This window comes from Lepidochelys kempii, chromosome 9 (genome assembly GCF_965140285.1).
Source record: "Lepidochelys kempii isolate rLepKem1 chromosome 9, rLepKem1.hap1, whole genome shotgun sequence".
NCBI lineage: Eukaryota > Metazoa > Chordata > Testudines > Cheloniidae > Lepidochelys > Lepidochelys kempii.
In genome coordinates this window covers 43,196,687-43,213,175 of record NC_136388.1, presented here as the reverse complement: position 1 = coordinate 43,213,175, position 16,489 = coordinate 43,196,687, and the positions used below count along the sequence as shown (strand labels likewise).

The window sequence follows — 16,489 nt, the reverse complement described above, 5'->3', positions numbered from 1 at the left end:
ATAGAGTGTGTGCAATTAGAGAGGCCAAGAGTGTGTGCAATTAGAGAGGCCAAATGAAAACACAGCTCACTTTGGGCCAAATCTTCAGCTAGTGTATATCGACTTATTTCATGTGGTCCTTTGAACCTGAAGTGGTTGTAAAGAAGGTACTAGTCATCCTTTGGAAACCATGAACCTGATTCTCTTCTCAACTAGTCTCCAATCCTGAAAAAGACTTGAGCATGTGTTTAACGTCAAGCGCTTCAGTAGCTGGGCAAGAAGCAGCACACATTGGTCTGGTTATTAGACTGGATAGAACCTGGCCATTCCCAACAAGCAGATTTGAGCTCCTGGTTACAGCTAGCTTAGGTTTAAGCTGTCCAGATGGGATATTGTGCAGGTGGCTGATGTCAAATATGTAGAAAGATTCATAGACCGTTCTGCAGGATGCTCAAATTATACAGACACTTGTATAGCAGTAGTTGCTTCCATGTTTTGGGTCTTTCAGTGGCCTTTCTGGAAATGTTATCACATCAAGCTTGCTACAAAGCTGTGGATCTATAGAACCATACTTATCCCAACTCAACTGTACGGCAGTGAAACATGGGCACTGAGGAAGGCTGAAGAACACTGATTTGTTGTTTTCGATTCTCATAGTCTGTCAGCTGCTCCGTATTAAGTGGCAGGACAAGATCAGCAACGAAGATATTTGAAGTAGAAACCAGTAATTGCCTCCATCAGCACTGGTTTGGTTTGCAGCTTTCTTGGCATCGGCATATTATTAGAATGGAAGACCAAGTTATTCAAAAGAATGTTTACCAAGGAATGCCACTATGTGGCTGGTAATCATGTGGTTACCAAAAGCTGCAGTGGTACGATAAGATCACCAGTGATGGACATAAGATAGTCTGGCCGAATAGTCGATTTAAGGACCAGTGTAAGGCTCCTAGCTAAGTTATACTTTGTGTAAAACTGTTGTGAGAAGAGAACTGGATTCCTCCTTTCAGTGTAGTAATTCTGAAGGGACATGCCTGTGTCTGTTGACCAGGGACATACTGATGCAGCTACTATTCCAACTTTCCTTTGCATTAATGCATTGTGTCAAGAGTCTCTTATGGAGAAAGCAGTGCGTGACTTGGCAGTACTTTGGTGGTTGTTGGTGAATTGTATCGTCAATTGCTTGACCACAATTTGTTTCGTTACAGAATATACTAAAGCAACTGAATAACCAGTGTCAGTCAGGCTGGCAGCTAAAAGGCAGTAATCGCACAGCACAGGGTAAAAAGGTTCCATACAATACCAGTTTCCAGATAGCAATCTCCTGCTATGCCACTGAATTCTTTTTAGGAAGAAGGCTTGTTTCCAAAGTTATACCCTTAAAGCTATCCTTTAGAGACCCAACCAGTTTAAAAGTAATAAGGTACTGTATGCATCATCTGAGGCTAGATTTATCCAATAATCTTTCTGCCTTGTTTTTCTGGTACCATGGTGTACCCCTTATCTTTGTTTTGATCACGTACATTCCAGATACTGAGGGCATGAAGGCACCTCCTAGGCTTGTAAATAAGAACATAAGAACGGCCATCCTGGTTCAGAACAGTAGTCCATCTAGCCCAGTGTCCTGTCTTCCAACAGTGGCCCATGTCAGGTGCTTCAGAGGGAATGAACAGAACAGGTAATCATCACATGATCCATCCCCTGTTGCCCTATCCCAGCTTCTGGCAAACAGAGGGTAGGGACACTTCAGAGCATGGTTTGACGTTGCACCCCATAATGATCTATAGATATATGCTTACAAGTGTAAATATGACATAACTGGAATATGTTTTATGCCAGATATGCCATGTAACATATCTTTGCAAAGGTTATGTTCTACTGCATGTATTCATCCTATTCGTATGCATGTATCATTTTTATATCTGAAGTTATGAGCGTTGACTCTATGCTTGTATTTAAAGTGTTTGCTGTAGAAAGCACCTAAGGCAGATTGGTCAACGTAGTGTGAAGGGGTTATTTAAGTAATTGGAAGTATTTGGCTGACAATGGACCTTGATAGATGCCAAGCCACATCTGAGCTTTTCTGGGAATGTTCAGACTAACATGTGGGCAATGGCGTCGGCTGGTAAAGAACTGAGTCATGCATGGACATTTGACTTGCCCATGTGACTCCAAAACTCTATCTTGTAGCTGTGATTCTATAGAGGGGGAAAAAGGGGTTTCCACCCACAAGAGAGATACTATATAAGCCCCTGGAAACCCCTCCATTTTGTCTTCAGCTGGCTCAAGAGATAGCCTCTCCACCCCAAAGAATGCCTGAAAGAAACTGGAACAAAGGACAGTAACTACACGGGTGTGAGTGATTGCTGGACCCAGACTAGAAGGAGTCTAGACTGTCAAAGAAGCTTATTGGAACATCTCTGAGGGTGATATTTACGTGCATTTAGTTTCCTACTGTATTAGGCGTAGACTTGCATGTTTTATTTTATTTTGCTTGATAACTTACTTTGTTCTGTCTGGTTTCAGAGTAACAGCCGTGTTAGTCTGTATTCGCAAAAAGAAAAGGAGTACTTGTGGCACCTTAGAGACTAACCAATTTATTTGAGCATAAGCTTTCGTGAGCTACAGCTCACTTCATCGGATGTGTACTGTGGAAAATACAGAAGATGTTTTTATACACACAGACCATGAAAAAATGGGTGTTTATCACTACAAAAGGTTTTCTCTCCTCCCACCCCACTCTCCTACTGGTAATAGCTTATATAAAGTGATCACTCTCCTTACAATGTGTATGATAATCATGTGTATGATAATCACATGTGTATGATAATCACAAATAATGGTGGGCCATTTCCAGCACAAATCCAGGTTTTCTCCCCCCCCCCCCGCCTGTTATTACTTGAAATCACTTAAATCCTTCTTTTTATACTTAATAAAATCACTTTTTTCTTATTAATTGACCCAGAATAAGTAATTAATTCCTGGGGGAGCAAAGAGCTGTGCATATCTCTCTTATCAGTGTTATAGAGGGTGAACAATTTATGAGTTTACCCTGTATAAGCTTTATACAGAGTAAAACAGATTTATTGGGGTTTGGACCCCATTGGGAGCTGGGTATCTGGGTGCTGGAGACAGGACACCTCTTAAACTGTTTTCATTTAAGCCTGCAGCTTGTGGGGGACATGGTTCAGACTTGGATCTGTGTTTGCAGCAGGCAGGCATGTCTGGCTCAAACAAGGCAAGATATTGAAGTCCCAAGCTGCCAGGGAAAACAGGCTCAGAGGTAGTCCCAGCACGTCAGGTGGAAGTTCCGAGGGGGTTTCTGTGACCCCACCCGTCACACATGGTTCTTTTTTTAACCCTGTTATAGTCTTGGCCTTCACAACATCCTCTGGCAAAGAATTCCACAGGTTGTCACAGTGTTGTGTGAAGAAATGCTTCCTTTTTTTTGTTTTAAACCTGCTGCCTATTAATTTCATTTGGTGATCCTTAGTTCTTGTGTTATGAGAAGGAGTAAACAACACTTCCTTATTTACTTTCTCTGCACCAGTCATGATTTTATAGACTTTTATCATATCCCCGTTTAGCTGTCTCTTTTGCAAGATGAAAAGTCCCAGTCTTATTAAATCTCTCATATGGAAGTTGTTCCATACCCCTAATCATTTTTGTTGCCCTTTTCTGTGCCTTTTCCAATCAGAATATATGGTTTTTGAGATCGGGCGACCACATCTGCACGCAGTATTCAAGATGTGGGTGTACCATGGATTTATATAGAGGCAATATGATATTTTCTGTCTTATTATCTATCACTTTCTTAATGAGTCCCAATATTCTGTTTGCTTTTTTGACTGCTGCTGCACATTGAGTGGATGTTTTCAGAGAACTATCCACAAAGACTCACAATCTCTTTCTTGAGTGGTAACAGTTAACTTAGACCCCACCATTTTATATGTATAGTTGGGATTATGTTTTTCCAATGTGCATTCCTTTGCATTTATCAACATTGAATTTCATTTGCCATTTTGTTGCCCAGTCACCCAGTTTTGTGAGATCCCTTTGTAACTCTTCAGTTTGCTTTGGACTTAGCTATGTTGAGTAGTTTTGCATCATCTGCAAATTTTTCCATCTCACTGTTTACCCCTTTTTCCAGATCATTTATGAATATGTTGAACAGTACTGGTCCCAGTACAGACCCTTGGGGGACACCACTATTTACCTCTTTCCATTCTAAAAACTGACCATTTATTCCTACCCTCTGTTTCCTATCTTTTAACCAATTACCAATCCATGAGAGAACCTTCCCTCTTATTCTATGACTGCTTACTTTGCTTAAGAGCCTTTGGTGAGGGACCTTGTCAAAGGCTTTCTGAAAATCTAAATACACTATATCACTGGATCCCTCTTGTCCACATGCTTGCTGACTCCTCAGAGAATTCTAGTGGATTGGTGAGGCGTGATTTCCCTTTACAAAAAACATATTGACTCTTCCCCAACATATCGTGTTCATCTATGTGTCTGATAATTCTGTTCTTTACCATAGTTTCAACCAATTTGCCTGGCACTGAAGTTAGGCTTACTGGCCTATAATTGCCAAGATCACTTCTGGAGCCTTTTTTTAAAAAATGGCATCACATTAGCTATCCTCCAGTCATCTGGTACAGAAGCTGATTTAAATGATAGGTTACATACCACAGTTAGTAGTTCTGCAATTTACATTTGAGTTCCTTCAGAACCATCTGGTCCTGGTGATTTATTACTGTTTAATTCATCAATTTGTTCAACACCTACTCTAGTAACACCTCAATCTGGGACAGTTCCTCAGATTTGTCACCTAAAAAGAATGGTTCAGGTTTGGGAATCTCCCTCATATTCTCAGCTGTGTAGACCAACGCAAAAAATAAATTTAGTTTCTCCGCAATGGCCTTCTCTCGAGTGCTCCTGTAGCATCTCAATCGTCCAGTGGTTGTTTAGCAGGCTTCCTGCTTCTGATGTATTTAAAATTTGTTTTGCTGTTATATTTTGAGTTTTTGGCTAGCTGCTCTTCAAATTCTTTTTTGGCTTTCCTAATTATATTTTTACACTTCACTTGCCAGAGTTTATGCTCTTTTCTGTTTTCCTCAGAAGGATTTAACTTCCACTTTTTAAAGGATGCCTTTTTGCCTCTTACTGCTTCTGTTACTTTGTTTTTTAGCCATAATGGCACTTTTTTTGTCCTCTTACTATATTTTTTAATTTTGGGGGCATACATTTAAATTGAGCCTCTATTATGGTGTCTTTAAAAAGTTTCCATTCAGCTTGCAGGGATTTCAGTTTTGGCACTGTACCTTTTAATTTCCGTTTACCTATCTTCCTCACTTTTGTGTAGTTTCCCTTTCTGAAATTAAATGCTACCGTGATGGGCTGCTTTAGTGTTCCCCCACCTCTCCAGGATTGTTAAATTTTATTATGTTATGGTCACTATTACCAAGCAGTATAGCTATATTCACCCCCTGGACTAGATCCTGTGCAAAACACTTATATGTCCTAATCCTGCCAGTTTTCCTAGCTACTTAAGCCAAACCTTACTTCAGCTAATGTAGGGTGTTATTGGGATATTTAACATAAATGAACGGGATTATAGAACGGCATAGGCCAATTCCAGCCTTGTAACTGCTAGAACTATATATAATATAATGTTATACTGATATTGTGTCCTTCATGTATAATATATGTGGTGTGAATAATACATATTGATAGTATGTGTCTGTGTGTCTATATATATTAGCCCAGCTTATATTGGCCAACACACTCATTTCCCCGTTGAGCAATCTCTTATTTTAAGTAATTAGATCTGCCAGGATATGGCGAGTAATCTGGTAATGATATTCCCTAGGCCAAAAGTTGAATGTGTCATCAACACACACAACTGAAAGGGATGTAGGAAAATAATTCTAGGACAAAGAAATATCTTTTAAAATTAGGTGGAGTGTTATATTTGAGGGGAAAAAAGTCCCAAATAACTTAGTCCACCATTGAGTTAACCCTGTTATCACTGAAGTCAGTGGGAGATCTACCAACACTTCAGTGGGAAGAGAGTTAGGCTAACACTGAGCACTTCTGAAAACCCAGCTCTATGTTTTAATGAGAAAGCAGTAAAATTTTCCCCAGTCATGTTTATGCATCACATGAACGAGTCATTTTTTTCTAGCTGAACTCGAAACGGCTAATGTAAGAAAAATTGGAGACATTATTAAATGAAATGACCAATGAAGCATTTACTGCATTGAAAAGATTTAATAAAATAATTGAATGATTTAGTGCTTAAGGCCGATTCACAGACTGCCGGGAAAAGTAAATGATTGCTAAGGCGTGGCTCTGCCTTGAATTTTTAAAAGCCCCTCACAACGTATACCTAGCAGTTGCCAGCATTTTACTGGCAATTTGAAATTGATTGAATCCAGGAGAAGCTGAGAAAAGCCTCTGAAAAGCTATTCCAGCAGGTTCCATTCACTTTCCATTCCATTCAAAAGGAAATAAGTCTTTAACTGAGGTTTTAAAACAACAAGCAGTCATTTCCTTTTGAGTCCACAAAGGAAAGCAGTTCCACAGTTTGCTTGAACCCTAAGAGAGGACGTATATTGTTTAAATGCAAGGCCACTTCGAGAAGTTGTTGTAAAAGTGAACCCATGGGGTATGTATCTGTCATCTCACTGATTCAGCCTAATAGTTGCAAGTAAACTGAACACTTTTGAACTACCAGTCTTCCAAACTCATGCCAGGCTCTGGGAATCAAGCTGAGCTTGTTGCTTCTCATGCATCATCACTAGTAATAAATATTCTGCAGGCTCCAGTGTCTTCATATCATGAAGCTGCATTGTATTTGAGCTGTGCCAGTCAATACCAGGTGAAGGTTATATAACTGTGCCTCAGTTATAACATAGGAGTGATAATCGACCAATGAAAGAAGCATGTGTGTAACTGAGAGCCATACTTTGATTAAGCAGTTTTCTGGTATTCCTGTGCATTGTTTGTCCGAACTACAGTTCTTTCTAATTAAGGACTAGATTAAGGCTGGCCCATGAAAGCAGAAGGATGAAGAGCTTTACCTTGATCCTTGAGCAGGAGCTGTCACAAACCAATTGCGGAGCACAGACATAAGCATCAGCCTCCCAAAAGGTGATGGAGTGAGGCGGGGGCCAGGACCTGACCTCTCCCATCCTCCACATCGGTAGATGCTGCAGACCCAGTGTGGAGGGGAAATGAGTGCCACAGTCTTTAAATGATGGCAGAGCTGCCACTCTGTCAAGCAGTGCTCCCTGGCCCTGGGAGGAATTCAGGCTGATTTGGCCAGAATTCCTCTAGCAGCTTCTCCTCTCTTCTTGGTGGGGGGTATGAACACAGGCCATAATTAAACCACAGTGTAGGCCTCTGAATGTAAAAGAATTCGGGGCAGGACCCATATTTTTGTATGGTTTGTATAAGACTAAGCACACTGATTCGTGCTCCCTAAAAAATAAGGTACTAAGCCTTTTGATATCACTGTTGATATGCGATTCCAATACCCACCACTCCCACCAGAATCACTTTTGAGGGTCCAAGAGCTCCACATTTTACTCATAACCCTCCAAAGCCTCCAGTAGGTGCTCTATTAAGCCACTAAACTCTGCATGATGCAAGAGGTTCTTGAATGCTGCAAGGCAATGAGCATGCTGCCTCTACGCTACTCCCAGCCTGGAACCCAGCTCCCCACCTGATCTGTGTCCCTGCCTGCGCACTGCCATGTCAGCCCATACCAAAGCTCATGAAAAGCCATGAAAACTTACTGCTGTGCTGGGAATTCACTTAGGGCGTGTCTGCACTTTGGGCACTGCAGTGGTACAGCTTTTAAATCAACGGACGGGTTTTTCCCTTGATGCAGGTAATCCACTTCCTGAGCCGTGGTAGCTAGGTCGATGAGAGAATTCTTCCAGCATCTACACCAGGCGCTCCGTCAGCTTAACTACAGCGCTCAGGAGTGTGAGTTTTTCACAGTGCTGAGCGGCATAGCTAGATCATTCTAAATTTTAAGTGTAAACTGGGGCTCTGTTAAATTCCCTTTACTCGTATCAGCGTTTCTTCTGATATGTTTAACGCCCCACTGTATAAAATATACATCTGAAATTCTGTGTTAAGTGGTGGATGCTCTGATTCTATCTGTCCATCAGTGTGTGAAAGTATATTAAACATCAGTTACTTAGGGAATAAATGAAATGAAAGATCCCATCAGTTATCAGCAGATATATCAATACAATGCACATCATTTTCTCTGATAGCTGCTTACCTTAATCAGTTGACATTTGTTGTCCTGATCAAGGAGTACATACTAAGCAAGCTTACTGATTACACTTGCTCTATGAAGGTCAAACTCCTTTTTTTAAAAAAAAGACAAACCAAAACTTTCAATATCTTAGTGTTATTCCTTTACATTAAATTAATTGAGCTGCCTGTATCACACAAGAAATAAAGGATATGGCCACACGACGGTGCTTACAGTAATTCTTAATTACTCCAGCCGCTTCAAGCGGTGGTAGCTATGTCAGCAGGAGAAGCTCTCCTGCCAGCATAGTGCTGTCCAGCCCAGCGCTTAGGTCTGTGTCACTCAGGGGGGTGGTTTATTCACACCTCTGAGTGACATAACTTACACCTGCGTAACCTGTAATGTGTACCAGGGTGGATTTGATTTAAATCATGGTTTAAATCACTAGTCAAGAAGACTTGATTTAATCATGGTTTTCTACATAAAAGTACATTCTTGTTGGTTGTTATAACCTTAATACATATTCTTCACAAGTCAGAGATAGATGTAGGTTTCATTTTTAGAAGGTATACACTATACATTTTTAAACAGTGATTTATTTTGAAAACTTTTCAGATTAGTTTTACAGCTATGTCAGAAAATGAATGATGGTTTGGTTATTTCATTTACAAAATGTAATTGAAGCAGATATTTATGAAGTCATTGGGAGGTGAACTATCTCCAGTTCAACAGGTTAATCATTAATATTTTAAGGGTTTTCTTGCCATGCTGTATTAGGGGGAGAACATCACCAGACAGACATTTAAATTGTTTTATTTAACTAAAACAACAATGACAGGTTTCAGGGTAGCAGCCGTGTTAGTCTGTATTCGCAAAAAGAAAAGGAGTACTTGTGGCACCTTAGAGACTAACCAATTTATTTGAGCATAAGCTTTCGTGAGCTACAGCTCACTTCATCAGATGCATAAAGTGGAAAGTACAGTGAGGAGATTTTATATACACACAGACCATGAAAAAATACCCATTGTAAGGAGAGTGATCACTTAAGATGAGCTATTACCAGCAGGAGAGTGGGGTGGGGGGAGAGAAAACCTTTTGAAGTGATAATCAAGGTGGGCCATTTCCAGCACATTTCCAGGAGTTAACAAGAACGTCTGAGGAACAGTGGGGGGTCGGGGGGACGGGGCGGGGAAAGGAATAAACAAGGGGAAATAGTTTTACTTAGTATAATGACTCAACCACTCCCAGTCTCTATTCAAGCCTAAATTGATTGTATCCAATCTGCAAATTAATTCCAATTCAGCAGTCTCTCGTTGGAGTCTGTTTTCGAAGTTTTTTTGTTGAAGGATAGTCACTTTGAGATCAGAAATTGAGTCACCTACTACAGGACAGGCCCAACAAAGAAAATAACAGAACGCCACTAGCCGTCACCTTCAGCCCCCAACTAAAACCTCTCCAACGTATTATCAAGGATCTGCAACCTATCCTGAAGGACGACCCATCACTCTCACAGATCTTGGGAGACAGGCCAGTCCTTGCCTACAGACAGCCCCCCAACCTGAAGCAAATACTCACCAGCAACCACACACCACACAACAGAACCACTAACCCAGGAACCTATCCTTGCAACAAAGCCCGTTGCCAACTGTGCCCACAGATCTATTCAGGGGACACCATCATAGGGCCTAATCACATCAGCCACACTATCAGAGGCTCGTTCACCTGCACATTTACCAATGTGATATATGCCATCATGTGCCAGCAATGCCCCTCTGCCATGTACATTGGCCAAACTGGACAGTCTCTACGTAAAAGAATAAATAGACACAAATCAGATGTCAAGAATTATAACATTCAAAAACCAGTCGGAGAACACTTCCATCTCTCTGGTCATTCAATTTCTGATCTCAAAGTGACTATCCTTCAACAAAAAAACTTCGAAAACAGACTCCAAGGAGAGACTGCTGAATTAGAATTAATTTGCAAATTGGATACAATTAATTTAGGCTTGAATAGAGACTGGGAGTGGTTGAGTCATTATACTAAGTAAAACTATTTCCCTTTGTTTATTCCTCCCCTCCCCCCACCCACTGTTCCTCAGATGTTCTTGTTAAAAGGTTTTCTCTCCCCCTACCCCACTCTCCTGCTGGTAATAGCTCACGGCATGCATCCAATGAAGTGAGCTGTAGCTCACGAAAGCTCATGCTCAAATAAATTGGTTAGTCTCTAAGGTGCCACAAGTACTCCTTTTCTTTTAGCTCATCTTAAGTGATCACTCTCCTTATAATGAGTATTTTTTCATGGTCTGTGTGTATATAAAATCTCTTCACTGTACTTTCCACTTTATGCATCCGATGAAGTGAGCTGTAGCTCACGAAAGCTTATGCTCAAATAAATTGGTTAGTCTCTAAGGTGCCACAAGTCCTCCTTTTCTTTTTGAGCTATAATGTATCTTAATTAAAACTATCTTTAGATAGGTTTTTTCCTCAAAAAGTATTTTATAAAAAAAAATTAGATTTAAATAAAAAATCAATTTTTTTTTAAATCATTGATTTTTATCCACCCTGATATGTACATAGCCACATGCTATAAGGTCCTTCCTATTCTAGTTCCGACTTAACAATATTCAGGTATTGTAAAAAGAGAGAGAGAATAACTTTGTTGTTGCAGTCAGTTCAGTCTAGATTCGGTGGCTGTCAGAGAGGCAGCATGACCTAGTGCATCGCGCATATGACTGAAAGTCAGATATTCCTGAGCCCCGATTATTTGTGTGAGGCTTGGCAAGTCTCTCCACTTTTCTTTCTCAATTTCCTGTATGTATGTATGTATGTATGTTTGAAAGCGGGTTTCTGGCTGGATAAAAATAGAAACAGGAATCTCAAGTTCCTCTTGTGGAGAACTGTGTCTATTCCACAGAAATAGACTAGTACTATTGGACAAATGATCTTTTATTTTCTTCCGCTAGTTGCTATTAGTATGTACCATAGCTATTAATTGAACTCATTTCTCAATCCTGTGTCTGGAATTGATTCTGCATGAAGCACACAACATTTCTTTATTTCAGTAATGCTAGTGCAAACCAGCTCAAATCAGAATGTGTAAAATTAATGCCTATGCTTAACTGTAAATGAAAATGCAGGATTTATACATTTGGAACAAGATCTTCAGATGGTGTACACTGTCCATTGTCTTTACACAGCAATCCTGATTTACAGCAGCTGAGGATCTGGGCCAAAAGTAGGAAATTGGGTGCACTCTGGCTCATTTTGTGCATGCCATTTTGGTGGTCACTTTTTGAAATTAAGACTCCTCACAGGTGTCTGACAAAGCTTGTTTACTGATGTTATTTGAATGCTTACAAAGAGCAAAAGCAAAACTCTTTTAAAGTTTGGCAAAAAAAAAAAGAGGGGGGGAATGCTGACATATTGAATGCAAAGTTCCCTTTCAGAGCACCCAGGTACTGTTGATGTAAACTTCTGAGAATAGAGCTGAGGAAGAGCTGACACAACCAGAAATGGGGGCCTCACTGATAGCATTATCTCCCTCTTAAGTTTAACGCTTACTTGTTTTGCAGCCGAGCAGTTATCTTTCTCTCATGCTCTCTAAAAGTTTCTTTTTTTGGGTGGGACTTTTTGTCATATCTCTCCTGGCACCTGTTTTTCAATTTATGCAAAGCTAATAGAATAACTTACTCTCCTAAAATCAAAACAGATAAGCTGGTGTCCTGTGGCTTGTCAGTCTAATGTGTCTCATTTTAAATTAAGCCATGCTCTTTATGTAAACTGAAGGGGCCCCCCCCACCCACGCTCACTCTCCTCTCCTTCTGGTTTTGATTCTATTCGGTAGTTTTAGAAACACCTACTTAAATGTGCTGTTAACAGCTGTTTATTTTCATGCAACACTGAGCTTTTCACAGGCAGTGTAAGTCTACTAAAGCAACTGACACACCTTGTTTATGCATTTTCAAGGTTCACATCTGGAACGGGAAATAGGGGTACATGTTTTCTATTGGGATCGGCTGGATCTGCTGAGAATAGGATCTGTTCATGACTCTTTGACTGTTTCAGAGGGACAGTTCCTACGCATTGGCAAATGTGTGCTCATGTTCCATTCTATCCTTATCAGATAGTTTAATCACAAAACCAAAGTTACCTCATCAGTTGTGCAAGAGTGACACAGTCACGGCTTATCTAGAGAGGGTCTGGGCATTTGCCAGCCCATTGCCCAGGCCCCTGTGAAGGAATTCTGACTTTTTAGAAGAGCAGGCATGGATTTAATGTGATCTATTTCTGGAGGCCTAATTCTTCCTCCATCTTTGAAAGTAATGGTTTGGTTCTCACCTACCCCTTCCTATTTATTCACTCCTTATGTCTTCTCCTTCAAATTCCAAACCCCTTTTCCAATAAGTGTAGTTCACATCTTTTTGGTTTCCTAGCTTAGGCCTCCATAACAGTAAATATGCTCCTTATTCTTCCCTTAGGGCAGGTCTACGCTGCAGCCTAAGTTGATATAACTTACATTAGTCAGGGGTGTGAAAAAGCCCCTCCCCCCCCCAGCGATGCAAGTTTCTTGCTGTCCGCACCGGCACTATGTCGGCAGGAGACGCTCTCCCACTGACATAACTTCCACTTCTCGCCTAGGTAGAGTAACTATGGCGACAGGAGAGCACTCTCCCGTTGGCATAGTGTGTCTTTACCAGCCGACGTAGCACTATAGTGTAGACTTTCCCTTTGGGAAACCCAGACGTTATCAAGAGTCTGTAAAAATAACATTAGCCCTGGACACCCTTTCTCAGAGACTCTCCCACATGACAGCAGCGACTTTGTGGAATGTCTTTCCATCTCTGGGATGGAACACCAGTGGCAGCCTCCCTATTGAGTCAGCTGCCCTTTCACTCCACTCAGTGGCGTTGGCCACCATTATAACCAGTGGGCTCTTTGATGAAGCGGTCCCTGTGCTGCATGAAGGAGTTGGGGAGTGGGAGGAGGTGGGCTTGTGAATAATGTATGTACAGGTACAGAACTGCTGGTTGAGTTCAGCAGGGTACTTATGTTTATGCCTGCCTGTCTTTGAGCCTGTGAATAGGATTTCGCTCCTGGAATGCTCTAGGGAAGTCTGCAAAATCTTTTGACTCAGGCTTTGTACATAGGACCAAGATTTGCCACTAGAATACTTATATTTTTGTCATTGTTGGCTGACAAATTGGTGTGCTGTTGCTCTGGAGAAATTGACTCTTGATAATCCCACGTGACAGATGTCAGTAGATCTGAAGAAGACAGCATATTGCATTATTGATGTAAATACCTATTTGACTGTACTGCTATCTGACCTCTGCACTCCTGATATAAGACGTATAATTATGATATTTGAAGGCTTTCTGAAGTTTCACTGATAGGAGCACATTTTATGTTCACCCCTGTGGTGTATGAATGAATGTGTCTGTCTATAACAAATATTTTATCTACAGTTATGTAAATAGAACATCGCCTGTCTGCACTACCCTAATTTGTACCTTTTTTTTCCATTTATGTAGAAAAATGATTTTCTTCCCCCTTGCCAGAGCAGATTCAGTAGCAGGATGATCTAGAGAAATCTCATGTTGTTAGGACATAAGTTTTACAAATATGCTACTTCAGTACACCATGAAGTCTTATTAACACTAACCCATGGTTGTGAAAATAAATGAGCAAAGGACATTCTGTGATTCAGTAGAGTCCATTTTTAAATTCTTTGCTCACTTTTCTTTCAAACTTATAAAACGAAGTAACGTATTATTTGTGCTACAGAAGTACTAAAGGCCCTCCTCAAAGATCAGGACCCTATAATATAGTGCTAAGCACCTGATTTCCTTTCAATGTGAATTGGCAACCTCCTACTGGACAGATTGGGGAGAGTGTTAGACCTATAGTTGGGGAAGGCCCCAAACACACACAGGCTTGATTGTTACACTGCTTAGTGGGGAACGGGCTGTTGAGTGAGTTCAGACAAGTTGTGAAGGTGCCTATCAATTTTTTGGAAGTGACTCTGCTTCTATATGAGATAGGCTACTCTTCCCGATCTACCAGTCAAGAGAAAATGTGAGCTAAATGCCAAACTACTCTCATATTTCCTGGCTGCAGTCCCGTGTGAAATCACAGTTAATTGAAAAGGGAGGGAAGGATGTCCCTAGGTTAAATAAATTGAAGACATTTGGGAAGCGTTAAGCATGGAAAACATAAATGATTTAAAGAATGCCCTAGCAATGAAAGGGTCAGTCCCCAGGCAGATTTTATTTCCCCGCCCCAAGTATATTAAAACACCTGTAGGTGCCCATATATTAACACAATATAAAAGACTGCCCACTAATAAATAGCCATTGAACCTCTTAGCCCTCCACCTGCCCAGAAGTCTGAGAGATGGGGGAGGAAAGATGGGTTTTTCAGCACGCCTGCAAAGCTAATATATCCGGGCTGCGGCAAGGAGGGATTTCCAAAGTCAAAATCTCCCGCACAGAGAATGCTGCCAGCAGTTCCCTCTAGCTTATATCAGTGGGGGTCCATCTCAAGCACCTCTGCTGAGCTCAACTACGGCAATGTGACACATCAAGCCAAACTCTAAAGCAGCCTGGGAACATCTCATACTACCAACTTCATGGCAGACCTCGTATACAATGCACTGTATTCTTGTCAATGCTCTGGCTTGCTTTTTGCCCAGTAACACGGTATTTTCAGAGCTCCGTCTTTCGTGGATTGTGTTAATGCTGTGTCCCACCTTGTGCAAAAAGATGAATAGTAAATTAGTACTAATTTACAAAACTAATAGCCAGAGTCTCAGCTTGTGTAAACTGGCATAGGTCCGCTGAAGTCAGCGGAACTGTGCCAGTTCATATTAGGTTGAGGAGGGTAAAAGCTATTCTCTGTGTATTAAATGGACACCATCAGCTTGACATTTAACCAGTTTAAAAAAAAGCGTATATGTACCTTCTGGGTGTGGTGTTGTGTCCCATCTAGTGGCAGAGTGAGAGAGAGTGTGTGTCTGCTCTACAGCCTTAGCTAACAGCCAGTTGGCTTTTAGCTCATGCAGTAAGCTCCAAAGGTCCCCGGTTCAATCCAGCCCACCAACAACCGGGGTCTGTTGGTGTTACAAGTGGGGGCTCAACTGGGAAGACTCTGAAGCTCGGGACGTGCTTCCTCAACTAGGGGAAAGGCAAGTATGTAACCCACACACCTCCTGAGTGCGGTGTTCTGTCCCATCTAGTAGCACCAAGACAGCTTAAAGAGAGAGATAAACTGAGTCTGCATAACAGCCGGTTGGCTTTTAGCTCATGCACTAAGCTCCAGAGGTCCCCGGTTCGATCCCGCCCGCCACCGACTGTGGTCTGTCGGCATTACATATAGTTTTAGGTACTACTCCTACCTGGGAAGCCCCCTGACAAATCATTAGGTTTCACAGCCACATTTTTCCTACTTGGTAAATGATTTTCGCTCCCTTCTTGCTGAGCAGAAGGTCCACACAAACAATAGGGGATTTGATCCAATGAGATTACCAATGTGAACAATTAAGTATATGCATAATTGATTGCAGAATTAGAGCCTACCAACAGTACAGGGGAAACCATGAAGCTGATTAGGCACAATGTAGGGGTGCTAGAACAATTTTTGTATTGGGGGTGCTGATGTTGAAACCAATTTATTTCCTGTTTGTTACTACTACTTCAAGCAAAGGGGTTTGGTACTCCTAGTTCCAGCAGGGGTGCTGTCTGGTACACCAAGTAAACAAACTGATGAAATTGATATTTTTTCCTCCAATCTGTTGTTGTAATTTTGTTACTTGAAACAATAACAGGTTTAAAGACAAACCCCAAAACTCCTGACTGAAGGGAAATTTTTAAGTTCACAACTTCCTTCAACTCTTTCCAGGAACTGATTTATAAAAAGACTAGTTTAATGTACGACTGTCAATAAAGGCAAATACCATTATGTCCTACTGAAGCATGTTATAACAAACACTTGTGATTAAAAGTTCCTTAATGAAAGTGGGAACCTATTTGAATTTTAACAACTGTGGGTTGAATGCATGTGTGTTGCAAATCTGCCTATTTGCACTCTTTTAATGTTATCTCACTACTGACACTAAAAGAAGTTTTAATAATCTAGGCCCCTATCCTACAAACAATTACAAGTGTACCTAATTCATGTGCACAGTTCTGCTAACTTCAGTGTTAACATAAAGTTAAGCATGTGTGTAACTTTTTGCAGG

At 41.0% G+C, this 16,489-nt stretch overlaps 1 protein-coding gene across 9 annotated transcripts in view; it reads left to right on the top strand.

Annotated features, from left to right (window-relative positions):
- The window catches only part of ST6GAL1 (ST6 beta-galactoside alpha-2,6-sialyltransferase 1), a 110,994-nt gene that overhangs the window by 61,181 nt on the left and 33,324 nt on the right, over positions 1-16,489 (top strand). The gene's annotated exons all lie outside the window — the stretch shown is intronic.